The following is a 16,314-nucleotide window of genomic DNA, read 5'->3' on the forward strand; positions in this document are numbered from 1 at the left end:
TAGAATTAGTGGCATTGTTATGTCGCACTTCTTTCTCTGACGTCCTAAGTGGATGCTGGGACTCCGTAAGGACCATGGGGAATAGCGGCTCCGCAGGGGACTGGGCACAACTATAAAGAAAGCTTTAGGTCTAACTGGTGTGCACTGGCTCCTCCCACTATGACCCTCCTCCAGACTTCAGTTAGAATCCTGTGCCCGGCTGAGCTGGATGCACACTAGGGGCTCTCCTGAGCTCCTAGAAAGTATATTTAGGTTTTTTATTTTACAGTGAGATCTGCTGGCAACAGACTCACTGCAGCGAGGGACTAAGGGGAGAAGAAGCGAACCTACCTAACAGGTGGTAGTTTGGGCTTCTTAGGCTACTGGACACAATTAGCTCCAGAGGGATCGACCGCAGAACCCGACCTTGGTGTTCGTTCCCGGAGCCGCGCCGCCGTCCCCCTTACAGAGCCAGAAGCATGAAGAGGTCCGGAAAATCGGCGGCAGAAGACTTCGGTCTTCACCAAGGTAGCGCACAGCACTGCAGCTGTGCGCCATTGCTCCTCATGTACTCCTCACACTCCGGTCACTGATGGGTGCAGGGCGCTGGGGGGGGGGCCCTGAGGGCAATATATGACACCTTGGCTGGCAAATCTACATCATATATAGTCCTAGAGGCTATATAGATGTAATAAATACCCCTGCCAGTATTTCAAAAAACGCGGGAGAAGTGCGCCGGAAAAGGGGCAGGGCCATCTCCCTCAGCACACTGGCGCCATTTTTCCCTCACCGCTCCGCTGGAAGGAAGCTCCCTGGCTCTCCCCTGCAGTCTGAACACTACAGAAGGGTAAAAAAGAGAGGGGGGGCACTAAATTTAGGCGCAGGATAGATATATATATATATATTGATACATATAAAAAAGCAGCTATAAGGGAAAGCACTTATTTATAGTTGGATCCCTGTGTTATATAGCGCTCTGGTGTGTGCTGGCATACTCTCTCTCTGTCTCCCCAAAGGGCTTTGTGGGGTCCTGTCCTCTGTCAGAGCATTCCCTGTGTGTTTGCGGTGTGTCGGTACGGCTGTGTCGACATGTTTGATGAGGATGCATATGTGGAGGCGGAGCAGATGCCTGTAAATGTGATGTCACTCCCTGCGGGGTCGACACCTGAGTGGATGGTGCTGTGGAAGGAATTACGCGACAGTGTCGACTCCTTGCATAAAAGGTTTGACGACATACCTAACGTGGGACAGCCGGCTTCTCAGCCTGTGCCTGCCCAGGCATCTCAAAAGCCATCAGGGGCTCTAAAACGCCTGCTACCTCAGATGGCAGACACAGATGTCTACACGGATACTGACTCCAGTGTCGACGACGACGAGACTAATGTAACTTCCAGTAGGGCCACACGTTACATGATTGAGGCAATGAAAAATGTGTTGCACATTTCTGATGTTACCCCCGGTACCACAAAAAAGGGTATTATGTTTGGAGAGAAAAAACTACCAGTAGCTTTTCCTCCATCTGAGGAGTTAAATGAAGTGTGTGAAGAAGCGTGGGTTTCCCCTGATAAAAAGATGGTAATTTCTAAGAGGTTACTAATGGCGTACCCTTTCCCGCCAGAGGATAGGTCACGCTGGGAAACATCCCCTAGGGTGGATAAAGCGCTCACACGCTTGTCAAAGAAGGTGGCACTACCGTCTCCGGATACGGCCGCCCTGAAGGAATCTGCTGATAGAAAGCAGGAGGCTATCCTGAAATCTATATATACACACACAGGTGTTATACTGAGACCGGCTATTGCTTCAGCCTGGATGTGCAGTGCTGCTGCTGCGTGGTCAGATTCCCTGTCAGAAAATATAGATACCCTGGACAGGGGCACTATATTGCTAACCGTAGAGCATGTAAAAGACGCACTTTTATACATGAGGGATGCACAGAGGGATATTTGCCGGCTGGCATCCAAAATTAGTGCAATGTCCATTTCTGCCAGGAGAGGGTTATGGACTCGGCAGTGGACAGGAGATGCAGATTCCAAAAGACACATGGAAGTTCTGCCTTATAAGGGTGAGGAGTTGTTCGGGGATGGTCTCTCGGACCTCGTTTCCACAGCAACAGCTGGGAAGTCTACATTTTTACCCCATGTTCCCTCACAACCAAAGAAAGCACCGTATTATCAGGTACAGTCCTTTCGGCCCAATAGGGGCAAGCGGGTTAAAGGCGCGTCCTTTCTGCCCAGAGGCAGAGGTAGGGGAAAGAAGCTGCAGCATACAACCAGTTCCCAGGAGCAAAAGTCCTCCCCCGCTTCCTCTAAGTCCACAGCATGACGCTGGGGCTCCACAGGCAGAGCCAGGTACGGTGGGGGCCCGTCTCAAATTTTTCAGCAATCGGTGGGCTCGCTCATGGGTGGATCCCTGGATTTTTCAGATAGTATCTCAGGGGTACAAGCTGGAATTCGAGACGTCTCCTCCCCGCCGTTTCCTCAAATCTGCCTTGCCAACCGCTCCCTCAGGCAGGGAGGCAATTCACAAGCTGTATTCACAACAAGTGATAGTAAAGGTACCCCTACTTCAACAAGGAAGGGGTTACTATTCCACAATGTTTGTGGTACCGAAACCGGACGGTTCGGTGAGACCCATTTTAAATTTGAAATCCTTGAACACATATATAAAAAAATTCAAGTTCAAGATGGAATCGCTCAGGGCGGTTATTGCAAGCCTGGACGAGGGGGATTACATGGTATCACTGGACATCAAGGATGCTTACCTGCATGTCCCCATTTACCATCCTCACCAGGAGTACCTCAGATTTGTGGTACAGGATTGTCATTACCAATTCCAGACGTTGCCGTTCGGTCTATCCACGGCTCCGAGGGTCTTTACCAAGGTAATGGCCGAAATGATGATACTCCTTCGAAAGAAGGGAGTTTTAATTATCCCGTACTTGGACGATCTCCTGATAAAGGCGAGGTCCAGAGAGCAGTTGTTGGTCGGGGTAGCACTATCTCGGGAAGTGCTACAACAGCACGGCTGGATTCTAAACATTCCAAAGTCACAGCTGGTCCCTACAACACGTCTACTGTTCCTGGGGATGGTTCTGGACACAGAACAGAAAAAAGTGTTTCTCCCGGAGGAGAAGGCCAAGGAGCTGTCATCTCTAGTCAGAGGCCTCCTAAAACCAAAACAGGTGTCGGTGCATCACTGCACGCGGATCCTGGGAAAAATGGTAGCTTCTTACGAAGCGATTCCATTCGGCAGGTTTCATGCAAGAACTTTTCAGTGGGACCTGTTGGACAAGTGGTCCGGATCGCATCTTCAAATGCATAGTCTGATAACCCTGTCTCCAAGGACAAGGGTGTCTCTGCTGTGGTGGCTGCAGAGTGCTCATCTTCAAGAGGGCCGCAGATTCGGCATACAGGACTGGGTCCTGGTGACCACGGATGCCAGCCTTCGAGGCTGGGGGTCAGTCACACAGGGAAGAAACTTCCAAGGACTATGGTCAAGTCAGGAGACTTCCCTGCACATAAATATTCTGGAACTAAGGGCCATTTACAATGCCCTAAGTCAGGCAAAACCCCTGCTTCAAAACCAGCGGTACTGATCCAGTCAGACAACATCACGGCGGTCGCCCATGTAAACCGACAGAGCGGCACGAGAAGCAGGACGGCGATGGTAGAAGCCACAATGATTCTCCGATGGGCGGAAAATCACGTGTTAGCACTGTCAGCAGTGTTCATTCTGGGAGTGGACAACTGGGAAGCAGACTTCCTCAGCAGGCACGACCTCCACCCGGGAGAGTGGGGACTTCATCCAGAAGTCTTCCAAATGATTGTAAACCGTTGGGAAAGGCCACAGGTGGACATGATGGCGTCCCGCCTAAACAAAAAGCTAAAAAGATATTGCGCCAGGTCCAGAGACCCTCAGGCGATAGCTGTGGACGCTCTAGTGACACCGTGGGTGTACCGGTCGGTTTATGTGTTCCCTCCTCTTCCTCTCATACCAAAGGTACTGAGGATAATAAGGAGAAGAGGAGTAAGAACTATACTCATTGTTCCGGATTGGCCAAGAAGAGCTTGGTACCCGGAACTTCAAGAAATGATATCAGAGGACCCATGGCCTCTACCGCTCAGACAGGACCTGCTGCAGCAGGGGCCCTGTCTGTTCCAAGACTTACCGTGGCTGCGTTTGACGGCATGGCGGTTGAACACCGGATCCTGAAGGAAAAGGGCATTCCGGAGGAAGTCATTCCTACGCTGATTAAAGCTAGGAAAGAAGTGACCGCGAACCATTATCACCGCATTTGGCGAAAATATGTTGCGTGGTGTGAGGCCAGGAAGGCCCCAACGGAAGAATTTCAGCTGGGCCGTTTCCTGCACTTCCTACAGTCAGGGGTGACTATGGGCCTAAAATTGGGTTCCATTAAGGTCCAGATTTCAGCTCTGTCGATTTTCTTCCAGAGAGAACTGGCTTCACTGCCTGAAGTTCAGACTTTTGTTAAGGGAGTGCTGCATATTCAGCCCCCTTTTGTGCCTCCAGTGGCACCTTGGGATCTCAACGTGGTGTTGGAGTTCCTAAAGTCACATTGGTTTGAGCCACTTAAAACCGTGGAATTGAAATATCTCACGTGGAAAGTGGTCATGTTGCTGGCCTTGGCTTCGGCCAGGCGTGTATCAGAATTGGCAGCTTTGTCATATAAAAGCCCTTATCTGATTTTCCATATGGATAGGGCAGAATTGAGGACTCGTCCCCAGTTTCTCCCTAAAGTGGTGTCAGCGTTTCATCTGAACCAACCTATTGTGGTGCCTGCGGCTACAAAGGACTTGGAGGCTTCCAAGCTGTTGGACGTAGTCAGAGCCCTGAAAATATGTTTCCAGGACAGCTGGAGTCAGAAAGACTGACTCGCTATTTATCCTGTATGCGCCCAACAAGTTGGGTGCACCTGCTTCAAAGCAGACTATTGCTCGCTGGATCTGTAGTACGATTCAGCTTGCACATTCTGCGGCTGGACTGCCGCATCCTAAATCAGTGAAAGCACATTCCACGAGGAAGGTGGGCTCTTCTTGGGCGGCTGCCCGAGGGGTCTCGGCTTTACAACTTTGCCGAGCTGCTACTTGGTCAGGGGCAAACACGTTTGCAAAATTCTACAAATTTGATACCCTGGCTGAGGAGGACCTTGAGTTCTCTCATTCGGTGCTGCAGAGTCATCCGCACTCTCCCGCCCGTTTGGGAGCTTTGGTATAATCCCCATGGTCCTTACGGAGTCCCAGCATCCACTTAGGACGTCAGAGAAAATAAGAATTTACTCACCGGTAATTCTATTTCTCGTAGTCCGTAGTGGATGCTGGGCGCCCATCCCAAGTGCGGATTGTCTGCAATACTTGTATATAGTTATTGCTTAACTAAAGGGTTATTGTTGAGCCATCTGTTGAGAGGCTCAGTTGTTATCATACTGTTAACTGGGTATTGTATCACGAGTTATACGGTGTGATTGGTGTGGCTGGTATGAGTCTTACCTGGGATTCAAAATCCTTCCCTATTGTGTCAGCTCTTCCGGGCACAGTATCCTAACTGAAGTCTGGAGGAGGGTCATAGTGGGAGGAGCCAGTGCACACCAGTTAGACCTAAATCTTTCTTTATAGTTGTGCCCAGTCTCCTGCGGAGCCGCTATTCCCCATGGTCCTTACGGAGTCCCAGCATCCACTACGGACTACGAGAAATAGAATTACCGGTGAGTAAATTTTTTTTTTTTTTTTTTAATCCAAAAAGAGCGTTTCTCAGAACCAAATCTCTGTATCTTCCTAAGGTGGTGTCTAAATTCCACCTTAAGGAAGAAATTGTAGTCCCGGCCTTCCAAGGGCTGGACCTTTCTGCGGGAGATGCATCGTTGGCCGTAGTCCGTGCTTTAAAGATCTTGGTGGATCGTACCAGTGCCATCAGAAAAACATACACTTTATTTGTTTTCTACGGATTTCTTGAGAGGATGATCTGCTGATAAGCAGACACTGGCGAGGTGGCTTCGAATGACTATTTCAAAAGCATATTCTCAAGCTGTTCTCCATGTTCTGGCTAATGTCTCTGCTCACTCTACTCGTAAGGTAGGTCCGTCATGGGCAGCACAACGTGGTGCTTCAGCAGAACAGATATGTAAGACAGCCACATGGTCTTCCATTAACACATTCATTAGACATTATGCCTTTGATACCTTTGCCGTTCATGACGCTGAATTCGGACGAAGGATTCTCCTGTCTAATCAGGAGCGTCCCCACCACTAAATTGCTTTGGGATATCCCAATGTTATCCTGTGGATAACCTCTGGACCCTGCAGGAGAAATAATCGTTATGGTAGACTTACCGTTGATAACTCTATTTCTCCTAAGTCAACAGGATCCACCGGGATCCCACCCTGACGCACCTGATTTGAGGATCCTTTCACTTACTAACCTGTTCCTTCTTATATGGGAGGATGTGCATGTGTGTTCTTCTCGCCGGATTAGGGCTCTCTATGATGATCCTGCCTTGAGCTTTTGAAAACAACTGAATTGCCTGAGCCAGGAGGCGGGGATATAGGGACGGGGCCGTTGCATTCTCGGAGGCCGAAAGCTTTGAATGTTTGGTGCCAATCCACTGTTGCCACCTCATATCCCAATGTTATCCTGTGGACTTAGGAGAAATAGAGTTATCAACAGTAAGTCTACCATAACAATTATTTTTCAAGGAGCGGGCAGGCAGTCACTGGAAGAGTTCCAGTCTACTTCCATGCAGATTTGCCACTGGGGACGGTCATTAGTTCATGATGTCAGACCCTGGCACCCGAGCATCCACAACCTCAGTCACACTGGAGAAAGTGGAGGAACTGTTATGAGTGGTGATAGCAACCCCTTCTTCCCCTCTGGCCAGGCTGGACTGCAGTATCACTGAGAGACAGGTGGTGGGTGAGAGCGGGTGGGCCGGAGTGACTGCGGGTAAGAGCGGAGTGGTGGTGGGTGAGATTGGGCGGGACAGAGTGGCCGCAGCGCTCTGGGCAACTGCTCTGCATGCCCGCCCCTGGATTGAGTCTACTTTTAGAGGTCTTCAAGTTTCTTAGTTTTGAGAATCAACCTATTTTAAAATCACCACACAGTCACCATGTGTACTAGGCTAGTAATAAAACAAAACCCTCTTAATTGCATTTAGAATGTATTACTTAATTCAGAATGTGTATGTGATGGCATATAAACTGCATTTACATTATTTTCAGGTCTCGTATAGACTTAATCACACAGTAATTTGCTGTGAAGGAATGGCAGCCATGTTTGCAGTCTTGTCACAGCTATCATAACATATGACGAATGTTTGTTATCCTGTGTAGTAAATAAATGTTTCCCAGGACATCTTCAAAGGAATGCAGAGATTTTGATTATAGCACATAGTCCAGCTAATTCAAGTCTTGCTGAGAACAATCTTTACATCTCAGGCATTGGACAGTTTTTTGGTCAACTGAAAGCTATTCATGGGAATAAAGCGTTAAAGGCAGGGGGTAAGCAGTGTTGTATAGTTTTCATTAGATAATATCCTGTTTAAACAGAGCCTAGTGCAATTTGAAAATGCAGCCTGTGTTTGCTGCTATCTCTCCAGCCACAGCATTCTCAGATTGCATTTCTTCTTTTTTTGGCTTTGTGCCTCTTCAGGTCCAACATTTCCTTTCGTCTGCATGTCTAGCTTGGACAGTGTGTACTTTTCTGATAAACGGAATCAAAAACTTTTTGAAATCACTCTGCATCTTTTAATTCTACTGGTCTTATTGATGCTTTGCTTTTTAGAGAGTACTCTGTATGAAATTCCTCTCTCCATTCTGCCACAGAAATGTATGTATCTTATTAGCCTGTGGAGGACCATTTATTGCAAGTGAGTATCTCTTAAGATTACTTGGCTGATGGGGTAAGCGCTTCCTATCAGCCAAGTACTGTGTACCCAGCTTGACCCTCCTGCAAGCCCCGTAAACACTTTGCTAAGTATCGGGTGAGCTGATTAACTATTTTACAGGCATAGGTGTGCGCGGGGGGGGGGGGGGGGGGGGGGTGCCTAGTGCGCACAGGCACCCCCTAATGTCTGGCACCCTGATCTCACATGCCTGGTGCAGCGATCGCCGAGCAGGCTGATTACTGTCCCCTCTGCGCTGCACCCTGTCAGGACTGCATTACTGACCGGACACCTGAGTTAATCAAGGGTGCCACTGACACCGGCTTTCAAATTCCCAGCTCCACCTCCATGTACAAAAAAAGCGTGATGTGATTACATCATGCTGCTCGCATGCCCACCTGTCACACCCGCCACATACACACATCTCTCCTTCTATGCTATGCCAACGCTAGCCACTGATGAGGATCAGCATGCAGCCAGCGTTCCTCTTAAGAAGACAAATACAATACTGGCAGGCGCTTGGCAGCAGCATTGACACGTCACTCGTTTTTCCAGCAGCAGCAGTACTAGTCTGTGACTGTCAGTGTCAGTTTAGTTACTGACTTGTACATAAGCTTCTGCAGCTTGCAGGGGAAAGAGAGGGGGAGCCAGACCAGGCTGAGGAGGAGCAGTGTAATTGCAGTAAGTGCCATCAGGGGTGTTTGTTTGGTGCACACCACAACATCTGACAATGTATGTGCTTTATTAGGATTGGTACAAAGGTGGATATTTATATTGTGTTGACCATCAATAGATGGTGTTAGACCCGCCCAAAAGGTGGTGCTAGACACACCCCTCCGACGGTGCACCCCCTAATAAAATGTGCTGCGCACGCCAGTGATTACAGGTGTGTCTCCAGCACTAGTCCTTAGTATTGCCAAAGCATTTAAAGTTGAGTCGTAGTGGCTTTATATACATTTGCTAAGATTACAAGGTACTTTGTATAAAAAAAAATCTGCACCATACTTTAGGAAGGTTACAGAACATTATTAAAAAAAAAAAATAGTTTGACCTGTGGCACTTGATGCTTACTTCTGTAGCAGATTATTTACCAATTTATAATGTTTAAATTATTATGTATTGAACATGGATCATATTACAGCATTAGGTGTGTGAACATGGTTTCGGTCCTCTAGTACGAAGATGGCAAATAAAAGCAGTCATTGGAAAGGAGCAGATGGTGAAATGTCCTAAAGCGTAGTTCTTAAACAGCCGTAATCCTAAAATCTAGAAATATTGTATGCTTATACTTTGTTACTCTGAGGCGTTTGAAAGGACAGTCTTGAATTACTTACAAAAAAAAAAAGTTGAGCATGTTAAATTCCTAAAAATGATGAAGCCATAACCGTTTATTGTTATGATAGGATTATTATGAGAGGTCCCAAAGCAGCTGTCACTATTACTACATTTTGTGCCAGGTGAACCCAGCGTTACACTGTTTCCTCTTTGGTCTCCCAACAGTAGTGAGGGATGATAAATTATGTTAATAGAATTTTGGCAAAGTAATAATCCAGCTCCTGGAAATTGCATTATAACTTTTTCTTTATGATGTTTATTTTACTTCTGTGTTGAAAACAAAATAGATTATATTTATATCAGAACAGTTTCTTACACATATTTAGGTGCAAATCCCGGGGGTGGTATGGGTCAAAGCAAATAAGAAGTAACTTTTCACTTAGACAAGGGGTGCGCATACCTTTTTTTTCTTCTTCTTGCATGCAGGGCTAATGCTTTTGAATGTAGCCCGGAAGTACTGGATCATTTAATTTTTACACTTGATATTTAAAGTTCAGGTAAGATATGCCCATCCCAACACGTTTCAAAATGTGCCCCTTACCATTATATGATACTGAAATTAGGGTGGGTACACACTAGAACGATCTCTGCACGGTATGTTTCGGGCCAAATCGGAATGACAGCAGCCAGATCATTGAGTGTACCTGCGATTGCACGCTCCCGCAGGTCGCATGCATCATCTTCTAGTTGGCACAGCCAACCAGCATATATTGCGTACGTTGCCGCTCTGCCAAGTGCATTGTGCATCGCTCCGTCTGGATCAGTATGATATCCCGGCAGTCAACAGACCGACGCCGGAATACCAGCGGTTAGTGCAGCGTATCCCGCCCCCGGCGTTGCTGTGCTTGCCACGCATCGGACCCGGTTATGATCTTTGGTTGCCGCACTATTTATTCCCCCTCGGGTGGTAGCGAGGACCACCACCCAAGTGGGGTTTTTGGGCGGCGGTCTGGATTTCGACCGCTGACATTTCACCAGGTGTCATGGTTTTGGTATATAGAAAAGGGGGGGCCGAAGGAGGACGGCACCAGACTCTGGTATGAGGAGCACTCTAACTGATCCTACGTATACCAGATTAGGGACTGCACAGGAAAGGATATTCTAAAACTTAAATTTTAATATTGCACAATAAAAGTGAGTTTGAAATACTCATACATATTTAAAAGGCGAAATATAAACATGACAACATAAGGCAAAAAACATAATAAAAGATTCACAGGTTCTAATATATTTATGCTCTATAGGTTGTGTGACAATGTTTGATAAGCACCTAAAAATTAATGTAGGTAAAGAAAAGAAGCAGGCATGGCATTTAAAGTGTTATTTTTCAGATTCTGCTGCCCCGTATTTGCTTACGCATTGGATATGGGGTGAGAGATGTGTACTCGTACCAGCCAATGGTAATATAAGAAGATCACCTGGGTCTTGACATGTGAATTTCGTTTCTGCTGTCGGCTGATGGTATTAAACCAGCACAGCCGATGAGAGAACTACTGCACAGCAAAACCCCTGTGATGGAAATAAAAGATACAGATGCGATGTGTTGCTGGCAACAAAGTCCTTGTAAATGATAGAATGTAATCAGTTGGTTGAGTCCAGCTAAAGGGCCCCATACACTTATACGACGACGGTCCGTCATGTCATATAAGATTTTGTCCAACCTCCCGGCAGCCTCCCCGTTGGTAAGATAGTATTAGATATATCTTATGCAGTTTTTTTTTTTTGCATATGATGTATCTTTTACTATCCTATCTATTTACAGTGGGATCCGACATATAACAAGTGCAGCACTCATGATATGTTGGGTCTAGGGGGATCCGAGCCGATGCTCACGGGAACGCGTATCGGATCGGCTTTTCAAGCACCCCGAAAATTCCCTATTTCACTCAGTATATTGGGCCGAATGTCCGAATTGGGCTGAAATCGAGCAAAATCGGCCTAGTGTATGGGGCCCTTAAGTTTCAGTAACAGCAAACTTAGTACATGCATATAATATCCTGCTGATACGATTGTTGATAAATTCAGTGTAACAGTTCGGTTATTATGTGGCAGAACCGTTTTATAGGAAACAACATTGATACTAATGTATCCATATGCCAAATATTATAATTCTGTATAACAGATAATTGCTACACTATGAGTAAAGGATATGTTGTCCTATATCTTGATGGCAATGTGTAAATACCCAATTAATGTGAAAGATACTACCAAAAATAAAACCGTTTATAACAGAAATGTATCTGTTAGGATCGTATATGCACACAGAATATAATAAATGATAGTAACCAATTGGAGATATACCCTGCAAGTGGTGCACGGTCATATAAACAGTAAACCATAGCTAGGCACAGCCAAAAATAGGGGATGAATATATCCCTGTTACAAAAGACCGCAGCGCACCGTATAGAACCTGTAAGTTACAAGCGGAATACAATACCACTAAAAAGAAACATTACAGCCTGCCAAAGGTGCTAGGTCACATTGCGCATCTAGCCGCGGCTACAATTATCCGTGAATAAACGGCAATTACACCCCAGTCACGGAGGACCGGAATGCACTATACGGAACCTGTAAGTCGTGCGCCGTGCTGTGCGCAGGTAGCAGGGACGCCGGAGAGACAACTCCTGACGTACGTTTTGTCGTAGAGGGCTTTTTCGAAGGGGAAAACAGCTCACACTGAGGGTTCAAATGAAGGTATTTATATAGCGCTCCCTCCAGTCTCTAGCAGGGCGGGAGAGAGGCGCTGGACACACGTGTGTGCATAATCTGTACCATAATGAAGGAGACGGCGTGTGTAGTAAGTGGGAGGAGAATGGAAGAATTACAGGGTGTCTGCTACGTTAAATGTATGACGTGGTATGCCTACGATAATTCTGTCATATCAAGTTAAATAAGAGAAACAGAACCAACAAAGTATGAAGTGAAAAATAGATATTATAATACTAAACATAAAAGTAGAAATAAGAAAACACAGCGGACTCACGTTTAATATTTGAAAGGTAACAAGCTTGCTGGCTACTATAGTAGTTCTGAATAATTGTTCTCTCCCTGGGAGAAGATTCTTAAAGGAGAGGAATCTTTGCTACGAGACTTGTGATATACTACTCTTATTCAAACAATTATGGGGCAGATGTATTAACCTGGAGAAGGCATAAGGAAGTGATAAACCAGTGATAAATGCAAGGCGATACACGCACCAGCCAATGAGCTCCCATATGTAAATTAACAGTTAGTAGCTGATTGGCTGGTGCATTATCACCTTGCACTTAACACTGCTTTATCACTTCCTTATGCCTTCTCCAGGTTAATACATCTACCCCTCTATTCTTTACCCACGTGTCAATATAGGTTGCACAGATACAGACTAATAGATGTGGGGTGAAAAGTTCTTCTAAGATATAGTCATGGTAGCGTTGTTGGCGGTTGATAGAAATATGACATAATCCTGGGCGGTTGCACTCTCCTCACGAGAAGGTTCCCCAAGATGGGTGGTATTCATGTGACCGCCGGTCAGCTGACCGACAGTCACATGACCTCCTCCACCAGCCCGACGAGTCACTGTCCCGATGGTCGGCATGCCGACCAACAGGGACTATTTCCACTCGGGTGTCCACGACACCCATAGAGTGGGAATAGAACCCGTGGGAATAGAACCCGCAGGTCGCCACCGAGCCCGCAGCGTGGCGAGCGCAGCGAGCCCGCAGGGGGCTTGCTGCACTCGCCCCTCCCCGCCGGGATCCCGGCGTCGGTATGCTGCCGGGATCCCGGTGTCGGTAAGCTGACCGGCGGGGTCAGCCGTACTACACCCCCCCAAGATAAATGAAAAGGGAAAAAAAGAGAGAGAATGATTCCTGCGAGGTTCGTGATAGAATAATATACGCTGATGTAGCTAAGCTCATTAAATACATACTAATGTGGCTAGAAATGGTCAACATAGATGTAAATTACATAGAATGAGATTAATCAACGTGGAATGTTAAACGTATCCTTGCGCGTCATTTTAATAGCGCTACTTGTATTAGCAAGTGTATAACGTAGCACTGGAAAATTTCACTCTCTAAAAGAGAAATTCCTTATTAAATATATATATTAATTTCTGTATACAGTAGTTTATGATATGATGTTATAGGCTGGAGTAACTGTTGGGGTCATAACGAGTTGATCGTAGCTGTGCTAAATTTAGCAGAGCTACGATCAGGCACTCAGACATGCGCGGGAATGCCCAGCACAGGGCTAGTCCGCCCCGCATGTCAGAGCCGCCCCCCCCCCCCGCAGAAATGCAGAAGCATCGCACAGCGGCAATGCTTTTGCATTTGAGGAGTAACTCCCCCCCCCCCCCCCCCCCCCCAACTGTCCGGTCCGCGCCCCCTAAATTACATCTTAACGCCGCCGTCCAGCCCCCTCCCGCCCAGCGACCGCAGGCAGAGGCGATTGCTAGGCAATGACGGCCTTCATCCGCCTGGAATGCGCTGGCGCACTGCGGCGCCGGCACATGCGCAGTTCCGACCCGATCGCTGCGATAAACTGCTCAATGATTAAAAGTAGCTATAACTTGGGCCACTTAACATACATTTAAAATACATAGAGCAAAAGTGGTCAGGGCATATCCATGGTCACAGCATAGATGGCGCTGATGTTATTAATAACTATATAAAGTGATCCTAGACGATTTCACTTTCCACAGGAGAAGATTCCTTAAAATAGAGTGTAAAAAGAAAAAAATTAGAATAAAATTTATTGAATTCTACGTGAATGATGTGATATTATGTGCTCAAATGACTATGCTCGCAAGTTACAAACAAATATAGCTCAAACCAATATAAAATAAATATAAAAAAACCCACCTAGGTGACATTGATTGTTTACTCATGAATAAAAAATGTTTGTTCAGAAAGGGTGATGGACAAAGAACAGAAGTGTAAGTGTAATGCAAAATGTATATGTACTATAAGCATATATACACTTGGTGGACAAATTTGAAATGTATAGAACAGTGGGGCAGATGTATTAACCTGGAGAAGGCATAAGTAAGTGATAAACCAGTGATATGTGCAAGGTGATAATTGAACCAGCCAATCAGGTCCAATATGTAAATCAACAGTTAGGATCTGATTGGCTGGGGCATTTATCACCTTGCACATATCACTGGTTTATCACTTCCTTATGCCTTCTCCAGGTTAATACATCTGCCCCAGTGTGTGTTGTGACAGATAAGAGGGTGATAACGGAGAATAAGGTTTATGTAAAAGGGAAAATGTAAGATAGCGTGACTTAATATAAGAAATTATTAGAGTGACATGCCTATAAAACTGGTCTGACGTGTAGGATCATAAGAAAACCTATATAAATAAGTGATGTATCGCCTTGATCAGAGACGATCAGTTGGTAAGAGAGCATGATATCTGCACTGTATTATTTATTAAAGTCTCGGATTAAGTATCTAGGTAAGCATTGTAGCTGTTGTTCTCATTTAGACCACTAGGTGTTACTGTTCCAAGGGTGCAGTCCTGGTTTTGGTGTCAGTATCTAGACCACCAGGATCCTGCCAGGCGGCGAATTGACCGCATACTGCTCTGTCATGCCCTGCCTCGTGCAAGTGTGTACTCACGGCATGATGCAGGGTCCCGTCGGAATGGCTGGAAACACATTGCTCTGGTGTGTACTTGGCCTTAGTTATATATGCTTAACATTTTTCAAATTAGCGAAACACGGTGTTTGCTAGTTTTATGAGACAATATTGTTGTGCTTTCTAATAGTGTTATATTTTTGGGGCATCAGTATATTATTATAATATGTAATATGTAATATGTTTTTTAGGAGCCCCATGACTTTGCATTATATTGATCTTTCCCCTTGTCTTGTAGGTCTGGTAATTGGACAGGCTCCACTTCCTGAAGGTAAGTGAAAAGTAAATGGCAGCATAATTGGTTGTTTTCAGTTGTTAATAAGTGAAACATTTGCATGGCTGGTTTGGACAACTCCTCTACACATGCTCTACTCCACATTGTTTGGAGCATTGGTTATTTACTAAAGTGTGGATTTATAGAACTGGAGATGTCGCCCATAGCGACCAGCCAGAACAGTGGCGGAACTAGCGAGCGGTGGGCCCAGGTGCGACAAAATGCTTTGGGCCCTCCCATCCAAGTCCACCCCCTCACCCCTGGAGAGGATCTGGTGAGGGGGACCTGCTCAGGGCCAGAAAAAATGGATACTTAGCAACAGTGCCGTCACTGTGTGCAAGAAACGGCATCGGAGCCCCCCTACCTCCATGTAAAACAGGGGCAGTACGTGCCGTAGGCGCGCAAAAAAATATAGGGGCATGGCTTTGTGGGGAAGGGGTGTGGCCACAAAATAGTACCACAGCGTCCCCCTTTTACACATTACGGCAGACAGCGTCCCCTTTTTACACATAACGGCAGATAGCGTGCCCTTGTTACATATAGCGGCACACAGCATACACTTTTTACACATTACGGGAGACAGCGTCCCATTTTTTACACATTACGGCAGACAGCGTCCTCATTTTACACAGTACGGCAGACAGCGTCCCATTTTTACACAGTACGGCAGACAGCGCCCTTCTTTTTACACATTACGGCAGACAGCGTCCCCCTTTTTACCACATTACGGCAGACAGTGACCCCCTTTTTACCACATTACGGCAGACAGTGACCCCCTTTTTACCACATTACGGCAGACAGTGACCCCCTTTTTACCACATTACGGCAGACAGTGACCCCCTTTTTACACATTACGGCAGACAGTGACCCCCTTTTTACACATTACGGCAGACAGTGACCCCTTTTTACACATTGAGGCAGACAGAATATAAAGGAAGAAAGAAAGAATGAAAGAAAATTATACTTAGTCTCCGCTGGCTCAGGCTCCTCGTGCAGCTTCTGGCAGATGATGATCCCGGGCAGGAGAGAAGGTGGAGGAGGGAGCCGCAGCAGCGCTGTGTTATTGGTGGAGGCGCTGCTGCTGCAGTCCCTTTCCTTCCCCATTGGCTGTCCTCCGCCACTGTGAATGCTGGGATGCGCTTCCCAGCATTCACAGCGGCGGAGGACAGCCTATGGGGAAGGAAAGGGACAGCTGCAGCAGCGCCTC

At 46.5% G+C, this 16,314-nt stretch overlaps 1 protein-coding gene across 4 annotated transcripts in view; it reads left to right on the forward strand.

Moving 5' to 3' along the window:
• Positions 1 to 16,314, forward strand: part of TLN2 (talin 2) — a 701,648-nt gene that overhangs the window by 135,780 nt on the left and 549,554 nt on the right. For all 4 annotated transcript variants that reach the window (XM_063926512.1, XM_063926511.1, XM_063926513.1 and 1 more), the window contains exon 2: positions 15,072 to 15,104. The gene's annotated coding sequence lies outside the window, so the exon portion shown is untranslated. The remainder of the gene's footprint in view (positions 1 to 15,071; positions 15,105 to 16,314) is intronic.

This window comes from Pseudophryne corroboree, chromosome 6 (genome assembly GCF_028390025.1).
Source record: "Pseudophryne corroboree isolate aPseCor3 chromosome 6, aPseCor3.hap2, whole genome shotgun sequence".
Lineage (NCBI taxonomy): Eukaryota > Metazoa > Chordata > Amphibia > Anura > Myobatrachidae > Pseudophryne > Pseudophryne corroboree.